Source organism: Rattus norvegicus, chromosome 19 (assembly GCF_036323735.1).
Source record: "Rattus norvegicus strain BN/NHsdMcwi chromosome 19, GRCr8, whole genome shotgun sequence".
In the NCBI taxonomy this organism is placed as follows: domain Eukaryota; kingdom Metazoa; phylum Chordata; class Mammalia; order Rodentia; family Muridae; genus Rattus; species Rattus norvegicus.
In genome coordinates this window covers 53,327,290-53,349,585 of record NC_086037.1, presented here as the reverse complement: position 1 = coordinate 53,349,585, position 22,296 = coordinate 53,327,290, and the positions used below count along the sequence as shown (strand labels likewise).

Below are 22,296 nucleotides of genomic sequence, written 5' to 3'. Positions count from 1 at the left end.
CATGTTGTCATATCATGTCATATATCATACCATATCATAGCGTGTCATATCTATCATGTCATATCATATATCACATCATGTCAAATATGTCATATCATGCTATATATCATATCATATTATGTCATGTCATGTCGTATCATGTCATGTCATATCATGTCATATCATGTCACATATCATGTCATGATATATATCATGTCATATCATATATCATATCATGTCAAATGTAATGTCATATCATGCTATATATCATATCATTTTATGTCATGTCATGTCATGTCATGTCACATATCAGGTCATATATCATATCATATCATGTCATGATATATATCATATCATGCCATGTCATATCATGTCACATATCAGGTCATATATCATATCATATCACGTCATGATATATATCATATCATGCCATGTCATATCATATCGTATCATGTCATATCAGGATTTTTCACACTATGAGAAACATTTTGCCTTTTCCAGATCTAAGAGGCCACTGCATTTAGGCCACTGTCTTGTCTTCACTTTCTCAAAAATTTGTATTTTCACATATATGCACATATGTTTACAGGTGTCCCAGAAGCCTGAAGAAGGAGTCTGATCACCTGGAGTTGGGGGTACGGAAGGTTGATCTGCGTGACATGGGTGCTGGGAACTGAACTCAGGTCTTTTGAGAAAGCAGCAGCTCCTCTTAGCCACTGAGTCATCGCTCCAGGCTCAGTCCCTTTTAATGTGGAGGAAGCCTTACGTCTTCAGGAACGTCTTACTTTTGAAGGCTACTGCATCATCTCTTGCTTTGTAGACCCTCCCTCAGGTTCGGCTTGTTCAGAGATGTGATTTGTCACTGTAGACACATTATGTGCGCTGTAATTGTTGAAGCTATTTTTTTTAAAAGCCATTTCATTGCAGCGGTGCCTTCTGGGCTTTTATTTTCATTTTGTAATTAGAAAGTATCTGTCAGGGAGAGACTGTGAGACTGGAACGTTCTCTTTATATCAGCACGGACTCATGGGTTTAACAGTTTCTATCCATCACCACATACTTGGATGTTCACTTTGTTCACACTTTGTCGTCTTCAGAGCTGGCGTCTGTGTCTTTTGTCATATTTCCATGTTGACTGACCACCTAGGTACATGGTGTGTCTCCCTACTTGGTCCTGGAATTGTCCCTTGTCCAAGTGTTCTTGATTCCTTTAAGTGGAAAGTGGCGCTCAGTAACCCAGATCTAGGTGCATTTCCTGGTATTGGTGCACAATTCAAACCTAACAATATTGGGTTAGATAGCATTATTGCACTCACCAGGCACGTTGGCTGATGATTTATACGAAGTTATTAACTATAGTATTATGTGGAATAGCAAAAGATTGGATATAGCCTGCTAACCTGTCAATAGGGGTCTGGTTAGATTATATAATATAATTTACAATTATATAAATCTATATGCTGGGACACTGATTATCCCACAAAAGGTTAAAAATAATTAAAAGTGGCATTAATTAAAAAACAAAATACACAACCGTAAGCTGGAGAGGCAACACAGAGGGTAAAGAATTTGTGGCACAAATTGAGGACTTGAGTTGCTCTTGTCAGCACCTATGTAAAAGAACGTGGATAGGCATTCATCACCCTGGGACTAGGGTTGGGGACAGGTGAAGCCCAGGGACTTGCTGATTACCCTGTCTTGACAAAATGATCAGCTCCAGTGTCAACTCTAGAACAACATCCCCAGATTGTTTGCTATGATGGACTTAAACAAGTCTTCTTGTTTTATTACGTGTATGGATTTTTGGCTTCATGTATATCTATGTACCATGTATATGTCTGGTATCTATGGAAGCCAGAAGAGGGCAATGGATCCTCTTGAAAGTGGAGTTTCAGATGGTTGTAATCTGCCATGTGGGTGCTGGGAATCAAACCTAGATCATCTGGAAGAGCAACCAGTATTCTTAAGCACTGAGCCATTTCTCCAGTCTAACTGTGGTAGACTTTTAATTGGTACACATTCCTGAAGCTCTGCTTATCAAGTTGGTTTATTTCCCTGTACACATGATACAATAGGAGACCAGAGCTTTTGTTACAAGGGATCTCACAGTCTCTGCATTCACTCTCTTAGAAGGCTGCTATTTATAGGAAGGCCTGGAGTAGCGTGTGGGAGGATGAAAGACTATATGGGGTTAATCTGAATAGTGGAACCTTCATATACTAACCTACCAGCCAGTGGCTAGACACATATGCAAGATTTCCTGGTCCTCCAGCCCAAAGCGAGCCATCAGCAGACCACAGAGAACAACCAAGTTGTCCCAGAACAGAAGAGATGGTATAACTCCTCAGGTGCCCCAGCCAACCTTCAGCCAATGACCTAAATAATAAATACTGCTTGTATCGAGTTAGTAAGTTTTGCAAATCTTTGTCACATAGCAAAAACCTATTGGTTATGAACTCAAAGTTGACCTCGCTTCAATAAGCCCACAATTACAATACAATAGAAAAGATGGGGTGATTGATTTCTGCGAAGACTTTCTTTTCCACATATAGCTTGGTCTTTGTTCTTTCATTCTTAGAAACACTTGTGCCTCTCCCTAAAACCCTGTAAGGCAAAGAAACTCCAGTCTTTAGAGTCCCAGAACACTGTAGCAACAGCAGGAGTGGTTGGGGTCAGCTGTGGCTTCATACAACATACAGACACATACACACATATACCCATACACACATATACATACATACACACATATATGTACATACACACATACAGACATATATACACATAATATACATACACACAAATAACTACACACACACATATATATATATACACAGACATACACAATACACATATACACACATATACACATACACATACATGCATACATGAACACACATATACACACATATACACATATATACATACACACATATACACACATACACACATAATATACATACATAGATACACACATATAGACAGACACACATAATACACATACACACATACACAAACATACACATACACACACATACACATACACACATACACAAGCATACACATACACACACATACACATACATGAACACACACATATTCACACATACACACATACACAAGCATACACATACACACACATACACATACATGAACACACACATATACACACATATACACATAGATACATACACACATATACACACATACACACATAATATACATACACACAAATACACATATACATAAATACACACAAATACACATATACATAGATACACACATATAGACAGACACACATAATACACATACACACATACACATACACACATACATGAACACACACATATACACACATACACACATATATATACACATATATACACAGACACTCATAATACACATACACACACAGAACAGTGGAAGGAGGAAGAGGAAGGGAACAGTGGGAGCAGGACAGAGTGCAATGGAGGATGAATATCATCAAAATATATACATGAATGAAGATGTCACAAAGAAACCCATCATATATTATTACTATATGTTCATAAAAGACATTTTAAAAGGGCTTTGGTGGACAAAGTTAACCTTGGGCTGCAGCTGGCTCTCTTTGCAAAGGTCTGGATTCTCTGCCTGGTAGCATTTCGGGGGAGAAGTTGTAGGTGGTACATATTTTCCTACCACGAAAGTCGGTGGGAAGGCAGAACTGAGTGCCAAGCACCACACGTATGATCGGGAGGGGGAAGGGCATGCACTCGCTCGGTTACTCAGCTAGAACTGCTGGGGACCAGGCCCATGGGAGCCTGACATTTAGACAAAGTCACTGTCAGCTACCAGCACAGCGAGCGCGCAGGGCATGGCTCTGAATGGCTCTGGCATCTGTTTTGTCGAGCCTCATGCCCACATACTGGGACCGCTTGTTTACACCCAATAGCAATTAGCACCGTGGTAAAGGCCTTGTGCTCTGTGCTAATTCAGACGAACAAGCGTGTCTGACTCTGCTGAGAATTACAGCCAGTCACGGAGGGCTCGGGCACACCTGCCCTCTCGTTGGGCCTTTGTTTTAAAATGAGAGCTTGGTGCAACCCAAAAGGTTGCATTCTCTCTTTGCTGAAGGATAACCATGGAGACCCAGGGGAGGCTGCGGCTGCGGCCTGGTTTTTGGCCCTGAATATCAGCTTTCTACCATGGAAGGACAGTGAACAGCTGGGAGCCGAAGCGGCTATTCACAGCGAGCCAAAGCTAACAGGGTGGGCCCAGGGAACACCCATGGGCATGCAGATGCCTGGCTGACAGCAGTGCCCACCGCTGGAGACTGTTCTAAAACCGCCATGCACACAGGTGGGAAACAAAGACCCGGGCTAACCTCGCTTTGGGATTGAAAGTTCCTTGGTTGGCTCTGCTCGTCAGCTGAGCAGCCATCTGCTTTTAATCTACAGAAACAGTCGGGATTCCAGTCATCCATTTCTTCAGCTTTGTTTAAAATCAGACTCATTAAGATATTCTTTATGTTCAAGAAAAATATCACTTTTTAAAAAACAAGTAGGGTAGAGTGGGTTTTGACAAACAGAGACAGGCAACCCTTAACCAACCAAGGAGTAGGGTAGTTCTACTCTTTGTTCCTTCTTGCAGGACTGGGGAGGTGGCTCAGTGGGTAAAGGCTTATTCAGCTGACACTGCCAGCCTGGAATCTTGTATCAAGGGAGGCCAAGGCAAGGACTCACTGCAGGAACCTGGAAGCAGGAAATGAGGTGGTGACCACAGAGGAGAGAAGTTGCTTCCTGGCTCACCCTCTCTGGCTTGACCCAGCTGCCTCTCTTCTAGAGCTCAGACCCAGCTGCCTAGGACCAGTACCACCACCGTTGGCTGGACCCTCCCCTATCAACTAGCGATTGAGAAAATGGCTGCCAGACACACCGATCTGATCTAGGCGGCTTCTTAGCTGAGGCTCCCCTGTCCTAGGTGAGTGACTCTGCAGTGTTGACAGCGGAAGCTGAAGCTGACTCAGCAAACAGGGCAGAAAGCGATTGAAAAAGATTCCCAACGCCAACATTTGGGTTGATATTGCCACGTGCTCTCTGGGGTGAAATTGTTCGTGGGTAGAAAACACTGGACTGCGGGGATGAGAATGACTTTTAGCATCTCTTTGAGACGGCACGTGTGGGTTTCCCACGTACTATCATATTTAGAGCGGGCTTTCAAATTAGACAATATTTCTGTTCCACACACAGGGCACCCAGATGCAGAGACACTGAGACCTCTGTGTCAGATGTCACAATTATCAAGAGCTAGAGGAGATTAGAACCCCGGAGCTATTTAATCTCACCATCTGCTCTGCTGTGAAGAAATACATATATAGATTTATTAATTTAAAAGTTATGTGTATCAGGGGTGGCACATACCTTTAATCCCAGCACCTAGGAGGCAGAGGCAGGCAGATCTCTGAGTTTGAGGCTAGCCTGGTCTACAGAACTAGTTCTAGGACAGCCAGAGTTACATGGAGAAAAACCAAACCAAACCAGACCAAACCAAACCAAACCAAACCAAAACCAAAACAACAACAATAACAAACAAAACAAAACTCAAACTCGTTTAATACACCATGTTTGAATTCTTGGCGAAGGTGATTCTCATGCGATTTATTCTTATAGCGATTTATGAGGTCACTCCATAGTGTGCCCCACAACATGAAGCTCAGGAGTCAAAACAGCAACAGTCAGAGAAGGCCTGGGAACAGACAACTTTAGTTAACTCTTCCTCGCCTGAGAGCTCAACTCGAGGCTGGAATTGAATCTTCACAGCCCCCATGACATCCACTTCTGAGTTCAACACAGACAGGTGCTGCAACACATTCTTGTCCCCGATGCTACTTTTATGTATAAGACAAATAAGGATTCTGTGGTAGGTTGGGGAAAACTGATGGACACCATGGGAGTGCGCTCAGTGATGGGGGAGTGTGAAAACCAGAGAGGACTGGTGAGTTGGTTACAGACTCTTTACAGCAGAGGTCCCAGGCTGGAATGTTCCTGGACATTCCATAGTTTGATGTGGACTTCTACAAGTGATTGGATCATAAGGGCTCTGACTCCATCAATGGCTTGATGACTGATAGAGTTATAACCTGAATGCACCACTTCAAGATGGAGACTCAAGGTGTGGGGTGTACCTGGAGGAGGAGGTGGGTGTGTGGGTTATAGCATTGAAGAATGCAACTTGTCTCTGGTCCCTCTCATCTCTCTGCTTCCTGTCAACCATGAAGAGAGCAACTTTACTTTAATACATGCGTCCTGCCGTGTGCTCTTTCTCACCATGGCCCATGAACAGTGGAGCCAACTGACTTTGGACTAAAACCTCCCATACTGTGAGCCCAAATGAATCTCTTTTAACCTGTCTACCACACATATTTTGTCCTAGCGATACACGTTAACAACGTAGACGACATTGGTGCCATGCCACATACATAGTCCCTTCCGGGGTGCTCATTAGAACCAGATGGACACTTTACACAATGCCCATGACCAGAAGCAGATTTGTTTTGAAAGTCATGTTGCTTGGGCTTCAGGGTCTGACTTGAATGGGTTTCCTGCAGTGCAGACACACACACAACCAGTATGTAGTGTTTTGTCTTAGTCAGTGTTCCGTTGCTGTGAAGAGACACCATGACCATGGCACCTCTGCTAATTGCAAGCATTTAAATGGGGCTGACTCACAGTCTCAGAGATTGAGTTCACTGTCATGGTGGGAGGCATGTTGGCATGCAGGCAGACCTGGTGCTGGAGAAGGAGCTGAGGGTTCTTCATACAGACTGGCAGGCAGCAGGAAGAGTCACTGGGCTTGGCTTGGGCTTTTGAACCCTCAAAGCTCACCCCCAGTGATATACTTCTACAACAAGGCCACAGCTCCTGATCCACACCCTGAGCATTTAAATATGTGAGGCTATAGGGGACATTCTTATTTAAGGTACCATGGTGTTCTAAATGGGGAGAGGAGAAATCTAGTTTGTAATTAGAGACTTTAAGAGATCTCAGAAGCAGGAACCTGGATATTGGGTCATTTCTGTGGTAATTTTTATTCATGTAGAGAAATACTAAGGACTAGGAATATAGTTTAATTGGTAGAGAGTTTACTTAACATGAACCAAGCCCTGGGTTTGGTCCCCAGCCCTGTGCATGATGGGCATGGTGTCATAGGCCTGCAATCCCAGCACTCACGTGGTAGAGGCAGAAAAATAAAAAGTTTAGGACCAGCTTCGGGCACACAGCTCAGCTCAAGGCTCACTTGGGCTATCTGTGACTCCGTGTCCAATGAGCTAGAGATGAATAAGCAAACTGCAAACAGAGTTCTCTTCTTTTGTTATTGTTGGTGATTTTATTTGGCTTTGGTTTGCATTAAGAAATGTCCTCACATTTGGATCTGCTTTTGCTGACTTTCTCCCACCATTGACTGAGCCCAGGGTGGAGTCACATGTCGACAGAGGCATCCACGGAAGATCAAGTGTGGGCTGTAAGCCCAGAGCCACTGTGAGCCCTTGTCCTTTGATATGACACAGACTAGACCCTTTCAATCCCCTCTCAGACAGGCTTCTTCTCCCTCTACTGCCGCACATCTAGGAGGCCCTGCTCCTACGCCACCCTTGCGTGTAGGTCACACCTTGCTCACTTCACTCTCTCTCACAATGGCTTCTCTCGGCCCACTGTCTAGTTCCCAGCCTCTGTGAGACTCTGTAAGGGCAGCATAGCCAGGCAGCAAGGATTCTGGGATATGGCTGACACCTGACAGCCTGGCTTGTAGGTCAGGGTCCCAGATCAGAATCCCACCTGAGCTGCTGACCAACGCTGGGATTCTTACACATTCCTAACCCCCTAGGCTTCAGTTTCCTCATTTTTAAAATGGGAAAGATGATAGGAACATAGCTTTCAATTGAAGACAGGTTAGGAGGGCTGTGAGTCGCCTCTATAGGCTAGAGGTTTGGAGAAGTGTTCAGTGAGGGAGTGAACCCCACTGTGTTGACTAGAAGGACATTTGTCCCCTTATTATGCCTCCCCATACCCTGTACCTTCTCTCTTTAACATGGTGACAGTACCTTTCCCCCTCCAGTAGTCAAATAGCTCTGGGCCGTTTTCTTCTCATCTGCTTCTCTTCTCATCTGAACTCTTACGTGGTAGAAACAAGGTTCTAGGCTTGCTTCTACTCTCTTTAGTGAGTCTCAAGAAAAGGATATCATCACCCACACATTTGTTAACACTGGACACTGACCAAATTGTCCATAGCTAAGCCACTCCCACCCCAGCCAGGCTGAGGTACCTGCCAAAGCTGTTCATCCTTGATAAAGCCTCTGTCATTCTGAAGGAAAACGAGAAAAAAGAACTCACCCCATTTACCTAAAAGACTAGCTTTTACCAGGATATTGCAGTCTTCCTTTGTTTTGGAAGCATGTTAGATGCCCCATCACTAATGGCACACGGTATTAAAATTAGAGTGCAGTATGTGTTTTGTTCTTTCTACCCAGCATCTTACTGCATGGCTTGGTTTAGCCTCAAACTCAATGTGAATCTCTGCCTGGCCTTGAACTTATTATTGCCCAGCCTCAGTCTTCTGAGTGATGGGATCATGGGTGTGCACCGCCATTTTCTGTCTTAAAGTTTTGATAATCGCCAAATGCAACAGCCAATGCCATATCATTGTATCACTCCACTTTTTGGTGAAATGCTTTAATTGATTTGAGGAGACATAGTCCTGAGACTTGCTCTTCCAAAGCACAGCTGTGCATAGAACAACACTCGATCAGTGTTGGTTAAACAGATACATATGGTGTTTTATTTTCTGATACAAGCATTCTGCCAGTGCGCCTCAGCTTAGCACTAAATGATTCCTACCACAATTTACTGAGCAGCTAACTTTTGCTTTACTGCCCCGGAGCCCGAGAACACAAAACGAAACACTCCATTGGGTTGAGGAGATTGCTCAAAGACTAAGACACCTTCCACACGAGCATGTGGAGCTCCAGAAACCAGGTGCAGTAGCACATGTCTGTGACCCTGGGCTGCTGGGAGCTCTCTTTCCAGCTACTCTAGCCAACTGGGGAGATCCTGGTTCAGTGAGAGACCCTGACTCAGAAAAATAAAAGGTAGAAAGCAATAGAGGAAGGCACGAGGACAAGCATGTGCATCTACATACTCATAAACAGCACAAACAACACATACATACATACATACATACATACATACATACATACACATGTATACATACATACATAGACACACAAACACACAAAGTATTAGTATTTATCAGTATATTATTGGAATAATCAGTCAATAACAACACTTAGTATTGGTGCCCCCTGCCCTGGATGGAGAGGCTCTACAATTCATGCTCTATAGCTGTCTGTCCCTAGACAGGCTAAACTGATGAGGGCATTTGAACCCTCAACTGGTAATATTTTGGGGGTTCCCATGCTACAAGGAGGAATGTAGAGAGCAATATGATTTCTAGCCCCCGAAGCCCCATAGATATAAGGACTCAGGACCATTTGAAGAATATTTATTAAAACATGAAGGATATGAATGGTCCATAAACCCACTATCTAAATTGTCCCTGCTGGATATGAAATAAAAGTATTTTACCATGTGGTTAGAAAAATTCAACTTAAAAACAGGAAGCCATAAAAAGGAAGTAAATTCTCACTGTTCTCCATGGGCTCTTTGCAGACGTGTATCTGAAGCATTTTGAAGGCATATTTGTACACTCCTATATGTAGAATGTGGAGTTAAACAAAAGAATATTTGTATTTATGGATTGGGGCTTTAAGTCAAGCATAGACGAGGTAGGTGTCTGGTACATAGGAGGACCTGGGTTTGAGTCCCAAAATTTCAAATAAAGAGAACACATGTGTCCAATGCCAATAGCTATCACCAGAGTCCTTAGAGATTCCAAAGACGAGAATGACAGTAACACCCCAGCCAGGAATTCATATTCTACAACTTCTGCATTAGTTTGCCATCTCAGTCTGGATGACTGATATGCCCTTTCCCATTTTTTTCCCCTGAGCTAGTTATTCATCTTGGTTGGTTTGCACACAGCCCAAAGTATCAGTTTTCCCCTCTGTGGGTCCTACTCTTCACATTCATTCTAGAAACGGCACCGACTGCAGGGGCCCAAGTTGACCTGAAAGTTCCCCCTAGTTGTTTAGAAGGCTTTGATTTCTGTGAAGTTTGTTTATTTTGTCCCCAGGCACTTCCCATATCCATAAGGAACTGTGTCTATCTTAACTGCCGTCTTACTCTACTGGTATTTAATCCACCATCGGTTCTGTTTGTTGCCTCCTGTTCTGTTCTATTCACGGATCCTGTCTTGATTCCACTCATCTGTCTATTTTTTTTTTAGCAGCACCAAATTGCTTTAATTGTTGTTGCTTCTTAATATGTTTTGATAATCTGAAAGGGATAATTTACTCCATTACTCTTGTCTACCCCTCCCTGAGATTTCCTAGGCATTATATATTTATATCACAATAATTGCCAGTATCATTTTCCTAATTTTCCTCTCCTCAAAGAAACAGACTCTAATGGAAATTCTGTAAGCACGGTGTTTGCTCTCTAATTTTGAGAGTGACCCTTTATAGGTTTAAGTCATTTCCTTATATCTTAGGTGCTATGAATTTTTGTAATGAATAAGAATTTATTTTTAATTGACTGGTCTTTTCCTATTACACATGGCGTCCTCGTATCCTCTCCTAATATCACAGCTGCTATTCCTTCCTTCTCAGGTAGAAGCATTTTACACTGCTGAGATTTCATTCCTCCAGCTAACGTGAATTTTCTATTTCGGATGGCACAGAATTTAACTTGCTGTTTTTGTTCGCTTGGCCACAGCTCTTCACATGGGTTCATGAAATTGCTGCTGACTTTCTTGTGTGTCTTAGGAGATTTGGGGATCCCCAGCCTCATAATATGAGCTGGGTAGTTTTCCTTTACTAGTCTCCAGTAGAGATGTGATATCACTCTTAGCTATTTTTCTAGTTTTTAAAAAATCAGGAAAAAATTTACTTAAAAAAACAAACGACCAATTTTCTACCATACTGACCTGTACTGGACCACACGTTGGATATCTGCCATTTTAGAAATGATTCTTGTTATTAAAAATTATACCTATCAATTTAGTTTTCACTGTGCAGACCTGTGCTACCATGCCTGGTTAAGATTTCACAATGGAACGAAATAATTCGGATTTCTACCATGCTCCCCAGTATCTGGGTTTACCTTTTGAAAACCTCCTGAATTCAGGCTGGCCTAGAAGCTGAACCTTTTAACTCTAAAATGAAAAGATGTTTTAAAATATAAGAAATTAAATGAATTAGCATGTTTTGTTCATCGCTCTTGGTTATTTAAATTCCCTCTAGGTTCTGTTTTAGTACTTTAAGAGATATTTAATATCCAGTTTACAAATAGCTAAAAAGAACCTCATTTTTCCTCTTAGCCTTATAAAAAGTTTAGTTGGGTATATATGGACAGTTTCTTTCTCTTGCTCTTTTTTTCTTTTTTTGGCCTCTGATCTCTTGTCTCTCTTTGCCACTGATAAGTCTGCAGTTCATCCAATCTTCATTTAGCTTTTTATCTCTTATTGTGTGTGCCTATATGTGTGTCAGGGTCCAAATCTGAAGAGGCCAAGGAGGACATCAGGTGTCCTGCTCTCCCATCCTCCGTCATGTGCCCTGGAGACAGGGTCTCCCTGAACTTGGAGCTAAACTGGCATTCAGTGAGCTCTGGAGTTCCATTGTGAAATCTTAACCAGGCATGGTAGCACAGGTCTGCACAGTGAAAACTAAATTGATAGGTATAATTATGGTTACAGATACATGTACAGCCAAGTCTGGCTTCGTATTTGGGTGCTGTGGATTAGAACTCAGGTCCTCATGCTTCTACAGCAAGCACTCTCACCCACTGAGCCAGTCCCCTGTCTTCTTTTTTTCTTGTTTCTCTTCACTTCACATTTTTTGGGGGGCAGTTTTGTTGTTATATGTCTGCCATGGAATTATTCCCATTTCATTTTCTTTATATCTAGCGAGCTTTAAGACCCTTCATACTTTTTTTCTGAAAATTTTATTAGACATATCCATTACCATATAATCTAGATGAACTATATGTACCTGTGTGTGGATTGAACGTATCAACTGTACAGTTCATTTGATACAAATTTTATGTTTTTTATCTTTATGTTTTTAACAGGTATCTTTGGATAGTCGCAGATAGTCAACTGTCTTCTTTTTACTTTACTGTAACTATTTCCAGATAATAGTTTGAATTTGGTTTCTAGAATATTCATGCTTAGCCAGGCATGATAGGTAGCATAAGTCTGCAATGCTAGAGTTCTTGAGGCTGAAGTAGAAGGACTGAGAATTCAAGGCCTGCCTGGACCACAAAGGAAGATACTCTTTCAAAAACAAAATAACTTACCTAAGACAAAACCTAAAGTGCCATCCTCGCTCATTTTTAATGTTTACATCTAATTGGTTTAATGTTTGCTAATTGGTGAGCATTTTTAACTCACGCCTTCAGATTGGTTCATAATAGTCACACCATTGAGGTGCATTCCTGCTCCAGTGCTCCAATGGTGGCCCACATCTGCTGTTTTCCCTTGTTTTAGATTTCTAAACATAGTTTGGGTTGATGAGGACTCTAAGATTTTTGCTTTTTCTGTCATTTTAACCTCTCATGACCTTCTGCCAGTGCTTGAATCACAGGTCAGAAGCAAGACATTGTAACAGGAACCAGGGACTCTTTTCCCCAGCAGGATGCTCAGTGACATCATAGGTCTAGCCATCAGGGCTCTCTGTCTTCTTCAGGAGCCACATCTGTCCTCAACTTCCCCATAGCCGGTAAGGATGTATCTCTAGGCAAGACTTTCCTTTTCATTTCCCAATGTTTTATTTTGTCTTGAATTCATGATTCAAGCACAGAGTCTAGTAACATCTCATTAGACAAATTGAGTCATAGGAGCTTGGTTCCGGGTAGCCACTGCAGACTTCCGGGTGGTCACTGCAGACTTCCGGGTGTCCACTGCAGACTTCCGGGTGGCCCCTGAAGACTTCCGGGTGTCGAATCTATGAGGCCTATGGCTTTTTGTTTCTATCATTACTCAATATTTCTGTTCAATGGGGGTACTTTCTAGTCTGTATCCATATTAAACACTTCCTCCCAACGTCTGATATATTGAAGCAGTTGTGGATTGAGACAAGGCATGGGTTTATCATGTTACTTCCAGCTCAGATTTAACACCAGTTTTGGTAAACTACCAGCCACGTGCTCTACGAGGTTCTGAAATGTGAGGCAACCTTGTTACATTTCTACAGCCCTTGTTTACTTTTTATTTTTTTCAAAAGCAGAAAAATACTTTCAAACTCTCACAATGGAATCATTTAGGGAAAATAGCAAGTTTTCCCTGAATGTGGAGCATCTTTGTTGACTGGAGGGAGATACATTTTGTGGATGTCACAAACAGCTCCATCAGATGGAAGATAAATCCAGGCTCTGTCTGAAACCAGGAAGTTCTGAGAACCCCAGGCAGCCGTTTTCATGTATTTTCAGCCGTATTCAGTGTATTTTCTTTGTGAGAGTCTCACAGGCCTGCCTTGCTTCAAATTTGCAATCTTCCAGCCACACCCTCCTCTGTGTTTGGGTTACAGGTAAACACCACGACATTCACTCTCTACCATTTTATGCTTTTCCTTCTAAGGTTTAGGATGAATTTCTGTTGATGCCAAACAGATTGCTAACACACAAAGCGCCAAGTCTCTTGGAGGAAGGATTCCATAGCAACTGAGAGATAGGTTAAATCACATAACCTATTTTCTTTTTGTATCCTGAATTGCTTTCATAAGATATATGGATAAATTCTTTAATTTGAGTGCTAGCTTATGCATTAGACTTTCTGATTTTTCTCAAAAGGGCTTGCTGAGGGCTTGACAAATGCTAAGTTGATTTACAAAACGCACTTGGCACAATTGCAGCATTTTAATCAAGACAGATTTCAAGGCCGGCAAACGGCATGTTGACGCTCTTGTTTTCTACCTAATGGAAATATTTAATTTCCAGAATGAACCAGCAGTCACCCTGGCTTTGCTTAATTCCAGCCTTGCCCTATAACAAACCATTCTCAAGGCCAGCACAGTGGCTTCCGAGTCCCAGAGCAAGGCTGGACACTGTGGCTTTTAGCTTGAGGTGCTGACCGATTTGTTTTTCTTTACTGGGCACAGAGACTCTTTATTAAAACCCAGAAGCATCAAAGTGCTTCCCTCCATCACTTACAGAGGAGAATAACTCCCCAAATTGTAGAAAGAATTAAATTTTTATGACATTGTACTGAAAGTGTTTCTGTCTGTAGGTCACCAACATGCCCAATAAAAGCTGGCAGAGCAGTCGCCAGGCAATTTCCCGATTCAATTCTTCTTTGAATTAATCTGCCTTGCTGATGGTGGAGAAAGAGACGCACCTTTTAATATTTGTGTCCCAAAGAAGACATTTCTGGATACCTCATTCTTTTCTATTAAATTGGAAAATGGTCAGTGTTTTAGTTTCCTTTCTTGATGCTATGATGAAACATGCTGGCAAAAAACAGCTTTGGGAAGGAAGGTTTATTTAGATTACAGCGTCAGGTCACTGTAATCTAGCAAAGACATCCGTGGCAGGTCCTTGAAGTAGCTAATTACACCACATCTGCCATAGGGAACAAAGAGAAATGAGTGCTTGCTTGCTCTCTATCTCTTTTTACATTGGTCAGGGCCCCTCTTGGTAGGAAATGGGACCACCCATAGTGGGCTGGCTGGCTTTTTCCACATCAATTTAACCTCAAGGCATTTCCTCACAGGTATGCCCATAGGCTAACCTGATCTAGACAAGTATTCTATTACTCTCCAGGTGGTTCTAGGTTGAATCATAAAACCAAGCATCATAATCATCAAAGAAACCCAAAGAAATTATCAAGCTGAATCATCAGAAAAATATAGCTCTTCATATTCTCACTAATAATGAGACTTTTTATTTGGTGTTGATACCGAGACTGTCCTGCTAGACTATTAGATCGGTGAGAAGAGCTGTGACTGCTTGTCATGGCCTCCTTCTCCCTTCTCCTAGGCTGGGGGAAGACCATGCTTCTTAGTCTAATAGAACACAACATACTTTGTACTCCGAACCCTGCCCTGTCTGTGCATCTGAACTGGAATCTTTAAAGTTACCAGTTGTCTTATCTCCTAGTTCCTTCCGCCCACCATAGACTTACTTCATCTTGTATGAATTTTAAGCTTAAAAAGACTCCAATGACCCAGCCAAAGATTGATTGATCCTTCCTTCCTTTTCATTTTTCTTTCTTTCCCTCCCCCTTCCTTTCTAGTTTTATGTCGATGAAGCTTTAGGAAGCCAAGTACAAGATTTTTGTTACCAAACACCCAAAAGATTATGTGTGTCTCTCTGTGTGTGCACACTACAATAAACCCATTATTATGTTACTTCGTCAGGAGTCAGTAGCATACAATGTATTTTTATGGATCAGGGGTGTAAAGTGATAATCTATATTATACCTCTAATGGAAAAAAAAGGTTTTCACATTGAGAACATGATTTTAAGTGAGTAAGCTCTCAATTTTATATAAAGAAGTTTTCAGGTAATGAGGAACCCAGCTGGCCCCTCTGCTGGCTGTCTATGGGGTCGGTCACTCCTTTGTTGTGACAGCTGATTAGCTTCAGATGCCGACTTGACCTGCTCTAGAATGACCCGTGAATAGCATGTCAATGAAATGACTGTCTAGATTAGGCTGGCCTGTGAGTATGTCTGTGGGGATTGTCTTGGGTATGTTAACTGTGGTGGAAAGACTCTGCCTAGAAGTAGATGGCCCCACTCCCTGGGTTTGGGTCCTGGTTTGTTAAGAGTGGAGAGAGTGAGTTGGGTAGGAAGCACGCATACCTCCCTTCTCTCTCTGCCCATGACTGAGGGTGTGACGAGTTGCTTCAAGTTCTTCTCTTTACTTTCCCACAGCAATGGACCATGGTTTGGAATTGTCAACCAAATAGACCCCTTCTCCCCTAAATTGCTTCTGTCAGAACATTTTGTCCTAGCGAAATAAACAAAACTAGAACAGTGTTTCATAAAAACGACCACATTTTTCTGTCTAGGCAGGCTTGGATTATCTCAGGAAGGGTAGGGTTCCTTTTACTTAAACACTTCACAGATACTGGCAGCCATCCCTCCAGTGGAACAGACTTCAGGCTGCAAGACCCATGGCTACACTTGGAAGGAGGTTGAGGGAAATATTGGCCATGTCCTAAGAGTGGACTTCAGAGGCTGAGCCAAAGAGGCGGCCATGAGCTCCACAAATGTGACGAGTATTCCAGGTGCACCTGAAGTCTGTTAAGAGCAACTGTGCTCGTTAGAAAGGATGATGACAAAGATGCAGCCCAGTGGAAAGAACAGGAGATACGTAGCATGTCTGTCTGTCTGTCTTAGTTAGGGTTTTACTGCTGTGAACAGACACCACGATCAAGGAAAGTCTTATAAAGGACAACATTTCACTGGGCCTGGCTAACAGGTTTAAGAGGTTCAGTTCATTATCATCAAGGTGGGAACATGGCTGCATCCAGGCAGGCATGGCGCAGGAGGAGCTGAGAGCTCTACATCTTCATCTGAAGGCTGCGAGCAGGCAGCTAGGACTAGAGCATTGAAGCCCACAGCCACAGTGACATACCTACTCCAACAAGGCCACACCTATTCCAACAAGGTTACATCTCCAAATAGTGCCACTCCCTAGGCCAAGCATATATAAAATGTCACACTATCTCTATCATCCATCCATCCATCCATCCATCCATCCATCCATCCATCCATCCATCCATCCATCGATAATGCCATGTATAGATTCTGGTCAACTATACACTTGAGAAAAGGATAGCCTCTTCAGGAAATTGGGATTTGGGAATTCAGGTATCCACATATGAGAGAATGAGCCTAGATTCTTATTTTATACCATACATAGAAACTGACTCCCAAATAGATGAAAGACTTAAATGTAAAATACTCCTCAAAGAACCCACAGGATAAAGTCTGCAAAGACTGGTAAAATATGCCCCTCTTGCCAAAAAAAAAAATCACAGGCAATTTCTCTGGGATACAAAGGTAGGAACACACAAAACTAGTGCAGGAAACAACCAATAAATGAAAAGTCAGCCTGTGGGATGGGAGTTAATGTGTTCAAACCACATAGCTGACAAGGGGTTAATTTCTACAGCATGAGGAGCTCATACAACTCAATAGCAGTCCCCCAACAATGCAATTAAAAAATATGCTGAGCAGACACATCTTTCTACAAGTTATGCAAACTGCCAAGGAATAGATCTAAAGGTTTTCAACATTATTCACGATTAGTGAAATGCAAGCCCAAATCACAGCCATTATCACCTCTTACCTGTTAGCTCAGAATGAAAAGTGAAGCAGTGAGGATGTGGAGAAAAGAGAGCTTGTGTGTACTGTTGACGGGTGTATTCGTTGTTTTTCTATTGCTGTAATCAAGGCAAGCTATCTGGACTTGAGGTACCAGGGGGGTTGAGAGTCCATCATGGAGGCAGACACGAGGCAGCAAGTAGCTGGCATAGTGGCAGGAACAGGAAGCTGAGAGCTCACACATTCAAAAGCAAGCATAGAGCAGACGGTGAACAGGAGGCAGGGTGAGACTAAGTTTCCAGAGCTCACCCTCAGTGGCACACTTCCTCCTGCAAGGCTCTACTATCTAAACTTCTCTAAGCAGAGCCAAATGTGTTCAAGTGCCTGAGACTATGGGGGGATGCATTTCTCCTTCAAACTACCACAGTGGATACAAGTGGAGCACCCTTAAAAGCTTAAAAACTACCCGGAGGTCTAGGAATTCCATTTCTGGGTATTCATGCAACAGGAATGAAATAGTCATGCAGAAGAGACATTTACATGCAAGGATGTATGTATGCATACTTGTACAGGCATGTTCACTGCACCACCATTGTAAAAAGTCAGAATATGGTGACCTGTATAACCATGGATGGATGCATAATTGAAATAATGGTTTATATATATACAGAGTCAAAATCTTGTTACTAATAACAACATAGGCAGACAGGAATGCAGTACTTTAAATGAAATAAGGCAGACACAGAGAGACAAATATTGCAAGACTTTTACCAATATGTGAATGATAAAATTGTCAAACAGAAGATAGAAGAGTGGTTGTCAGGGGCTGGGGAGAGAAAAAGTGGTGATGATTAAGGTCTGGATTTAGCTTTCATTGAATATATTGCCTTCTGTAATGTATGATGCATATTTAAAAAATGCTCGGAATGTTCTTTTTAATGGTTGCATAGTATTCCCTACAAAAAACTCACAGGAAGACTGTGAATTTCCTTTCTCTCTCTCTCTTTAGTATTAGGAACAGCAGTAAGTGAGCAGCTCTTTATCTACACAGAGACAGATATTCTTTCCCAGCATGCCCTCTGCAGTAGAGGTCTTCTTCCTAGATAGATTTGATCCCTTCTATGCATCTATGGTCTCACCTGTGTTCAAAGTTTGGTTGTAAAAAGAAAATTCTGGTTTGTTTACCTAGCATGGGCAGAAGAGGAAAAGACAGATGCATCTTGCTTGATTTGAGATTAGGCTAGGGAAACTGATCAGTGAAGGAAGTGCTTGCCACTTAGGCATGAGGATCTCAGTTCAAATCCCAAGAACCCACATAAAGGTAGACAGGGGAGGGCACATCTGTGAGATGGACAGGTACAGAGAATGAATCCCTTAAAGCCTGACAACGAGAAGTGGGGAACAAGAGCCCCTGTCTCAAAACAGCGTGGTAGGCAAGGATTAGTAGCTAAGGTTGTCTTCTGTGCTCTACACATGTGCTTTGGCATGTGTCTGCTATCACACACACACACACACACACACACACACACACACACCACACCACACCACACCACAGACACACACACCAGGGACACACATACCACACACACACACACACACACACACACACACACACACACACCACACACCACACACCACAGACACATACACACCACAGACACACACACACATACCACAAACACACACACGCCAAACCACACCACACACACACATGCACACATGCCACTGACACAGACACACATACCACAGACACACACACACCACAGACACACATACCACAGACACACACACACACACCACAGACACACATACCACAGACACACACACATACCACAGACACACATACCACAGACACACACACACACCACAGACACACACACACCACAGACACACATACCACAGACACACATACCACAGACACACACACACCACAGACACACATACCATAGACACACACACATGCACTCATACCACTGACACAGACACACATACCACAGACACACACACACACACCACAGACACCCATACCACAGACACACACACATACCACAGACACACACACAAACACACACACCAGGGATACACATACCACAGACACACACACACACCACAGGCACACACACATATACACATACACCACAGACACACACCACACACACACAGACAAACACCACAGGTACACACACATACCGCAGACACATACCACAGACACATACCACAGACACATGCACACACACACCATAGACACACACACACACAGACACACACACCACAGACACACACACAGACACACACACACACCACAGACCCAGACACACACACACACCACAGACACAGACACACACACACACACACACCACAGACACACACACCACAGACACACCACACACACACACACACACACACACCACAGATACATACACATATCACAGACATAGACACACATACACACACACCACAGACACAGACACAGACACACACACACACACACACACACACACACACACACACACACACACCCCACATAGATTAGGACAGTGACATTTGGTGAACCAATATCCACAAGTGGATGGAATCCATGGAGTTACAGGAAGAGATTACAAAATTTAGAGCAAGAAGCCAGGAATCCCATTCTGCCCCACACAGTTCCTGCCCCAGTAACCACAAAAAAGTCTAGATATGTTGCCAGCTAACAAAGGCCATAAAGTGTACAATGTGGGCTAACCTCTAGTCCACGGTGATAGCACCAGGATCTGTGGGGTGTGTCAGAACGGGTATCAATGTAACTCGCCCCCTTGATAGTCTGTAGCCCTGCTTCACACAATAACATTATAGAAACCTTTGCATGAAGACCATAAAATGCACATTTTTTTGACATATGATGCTTGGGCTGGTCAAGTCCGTTGGGGAAATATATATGGCGATGGGTGGAGTTTTTTTTTTTTACATCTTATTCATATTTATACTTTTTATGTAAGCCCCCTGTTATTTTCCTGAGAATCTAGGATATAGCAGACTCTGGGGAAATAAGTATTATAAAGTTGGCAGGTAGAAGGGGTTTTGGCTGTTGTTTTTCAAACATATTACACATATTTTTACATTATTAAAAACACACGCACACGCACAACACCATTTCCCCAGAAGCCTCTTCGGCTGACTCGTGTCAAGCCTAGTGATTTATACGATTGTTTGCATATATTATATTTTAAAACACATATTGCTTTTGTAAAATGTGTATTTATTATACATTTTGGAATTCATAATATGTGCTGGAAACGCTTCCTTTGTCTCGCTGGGTCTGAAACAGTCTGTCATGAAAACACATTTCTGGAAGGGACAAATGGCTTTAGATGGAGCCAATTCTTCCTCCTGCAGCTCCTGTTGTGCTCCTCTCTCTCTCTCTCTCTCTCTCTCTCTCTCTCTCTCTCTCTCTCTCCCTCCCTCTTCCTCCCTCCCTCCCTCTCTCTCCCATCACACGCGCACACACACACACACACACACACACACGCACGCACGCACACGCACACACATGCACAGTTACCTGTCCCCATTTCTTTCCTTCTGTATATTACACCCTTGGCACATAAATAATAAAACCAGTATCAGAACGACAGTCTGAGAAGAATGTTCTGTTAGGAATGGATGTGAATTTTACAGCCTCACAGCAAACCACCAAAAGAGTCTTAGGAAGAGGAGCAACTCCAATCGATTGGACAGACCCAAATGAGGAGACACCACCGAGTGAGTTCTTCAGATGAACCTGAAAATGATGAGTCCATGTTTCTAGTTAGTGCATGGGAGGGGCGACCGGAAGCTCACACATCTTGGTAAAGCCATGTGGGGTTGGATGCGAATATGCCTGACTTCATGCAACTCTCCCCCAAACAAATTTCCACATCCACCATAAACCCAGTTCCTGCCGTTCCTCGTTTCTGTGCCCTCTCACAGGACCCAGAATGCTCAGAGGAACCAAGCCATCAAAGATGGCCTACCCATGCCCTCAGTGAGGCCCTGCCTGACCCTGTATATTTGCCCCTAGATGCTCAAACTCGTCAGGGAGCAGCAGAGGAGGACATGAGGGCTCTGACTTTATTGGCATGGCTGTGGGCATCTCTTGCCTGCCGTCCTGCAGAGGGAAAGAGAGAAGGGTAGCCATGCTGGCTGAGGCAGGGAGGCACGGAGACGCAACAGGGACCATGGAGTCCATTGAATGATTTCTCAAATGAGACCATGGGAATGAGAGCTCCTGATCCTAGACAGAAGCTAGACTCAGCATCTCCCCATCTGCTTCTCTGTCCTGTCTGATTGGCATAAAAAGAAGTGAGCATGGACGCACCCGGACAAGCCAGGGAGGACAAATCCCTAAAGGTCCATGTCTGCCTGGAATCTGAAGGTGCTTTCCTTCAGCTACAGAAAACAGGAACCAGCTTGAAAACACAGAAAGGTCCTGCATCTGGGCTCTGAGGCTTGGCCGTGTGTGAGCTGCTAGCCAGGGGTGCCCACTTAGCTACTCTCTCCTGCTGTCCTCCATGGAGATGTATTTCTCCTGCATGCACGTTATCAAGCCCTCATACTTAGTCACCCATTAACTCATTTCTCCACACACGTCTTGGATCATCTCTTCGAAGGCTTTTGAGAACAGCTGCGGCCTCCGCGGTCTAAAAAAGGCAGCCCTGAGAGCCAAGATTATGTCTTCAGTGCGTCTCACGCACATGTGGCATGTGTGTCTTCAGTAAATAACTACCCGTTTTCACATGGATTATTTAGAATTTCTGATGAAACTGCAGAAATGTCAATGCAGAGTGTGAGCCACCAATCAGAGCACAGCTCTGTGACCCTACTCTCCTTCAGCCTCACTGCTATTATCTCCAAGGGGTGAAGTCCTCCGTCTCTTGCT

General features: G+C 43.1%; 1 protein-coding gene and 1 long non-coding RNA gene across 3 annotated transcripts in view; one reads left to right on the top strand and one right to left on the bottom strand.

Moving 5' to 3' along the window:
• The window catches only part of Zfhx3 (zinc finger homeobox 3), a 1,006,519-nt gene that overhangs the window by 446,079 nt on the left and 538,144 nt on the right, over positions 1–22,296 (bottom strand). The gene's annotated exons all lie outside the window — the stretch shown is intronic.
• On the top strand, positions 12,810–14,536 carry LOC134483640 (uncharacterized). Its single transcript, XR_010060473.1, has 2 exons — positions 12,810–13,657; positions 14,356–14,536. It is a non-coding gene; the product is annotated as an uncharacterized LOC134483640 (long non-coding RNA).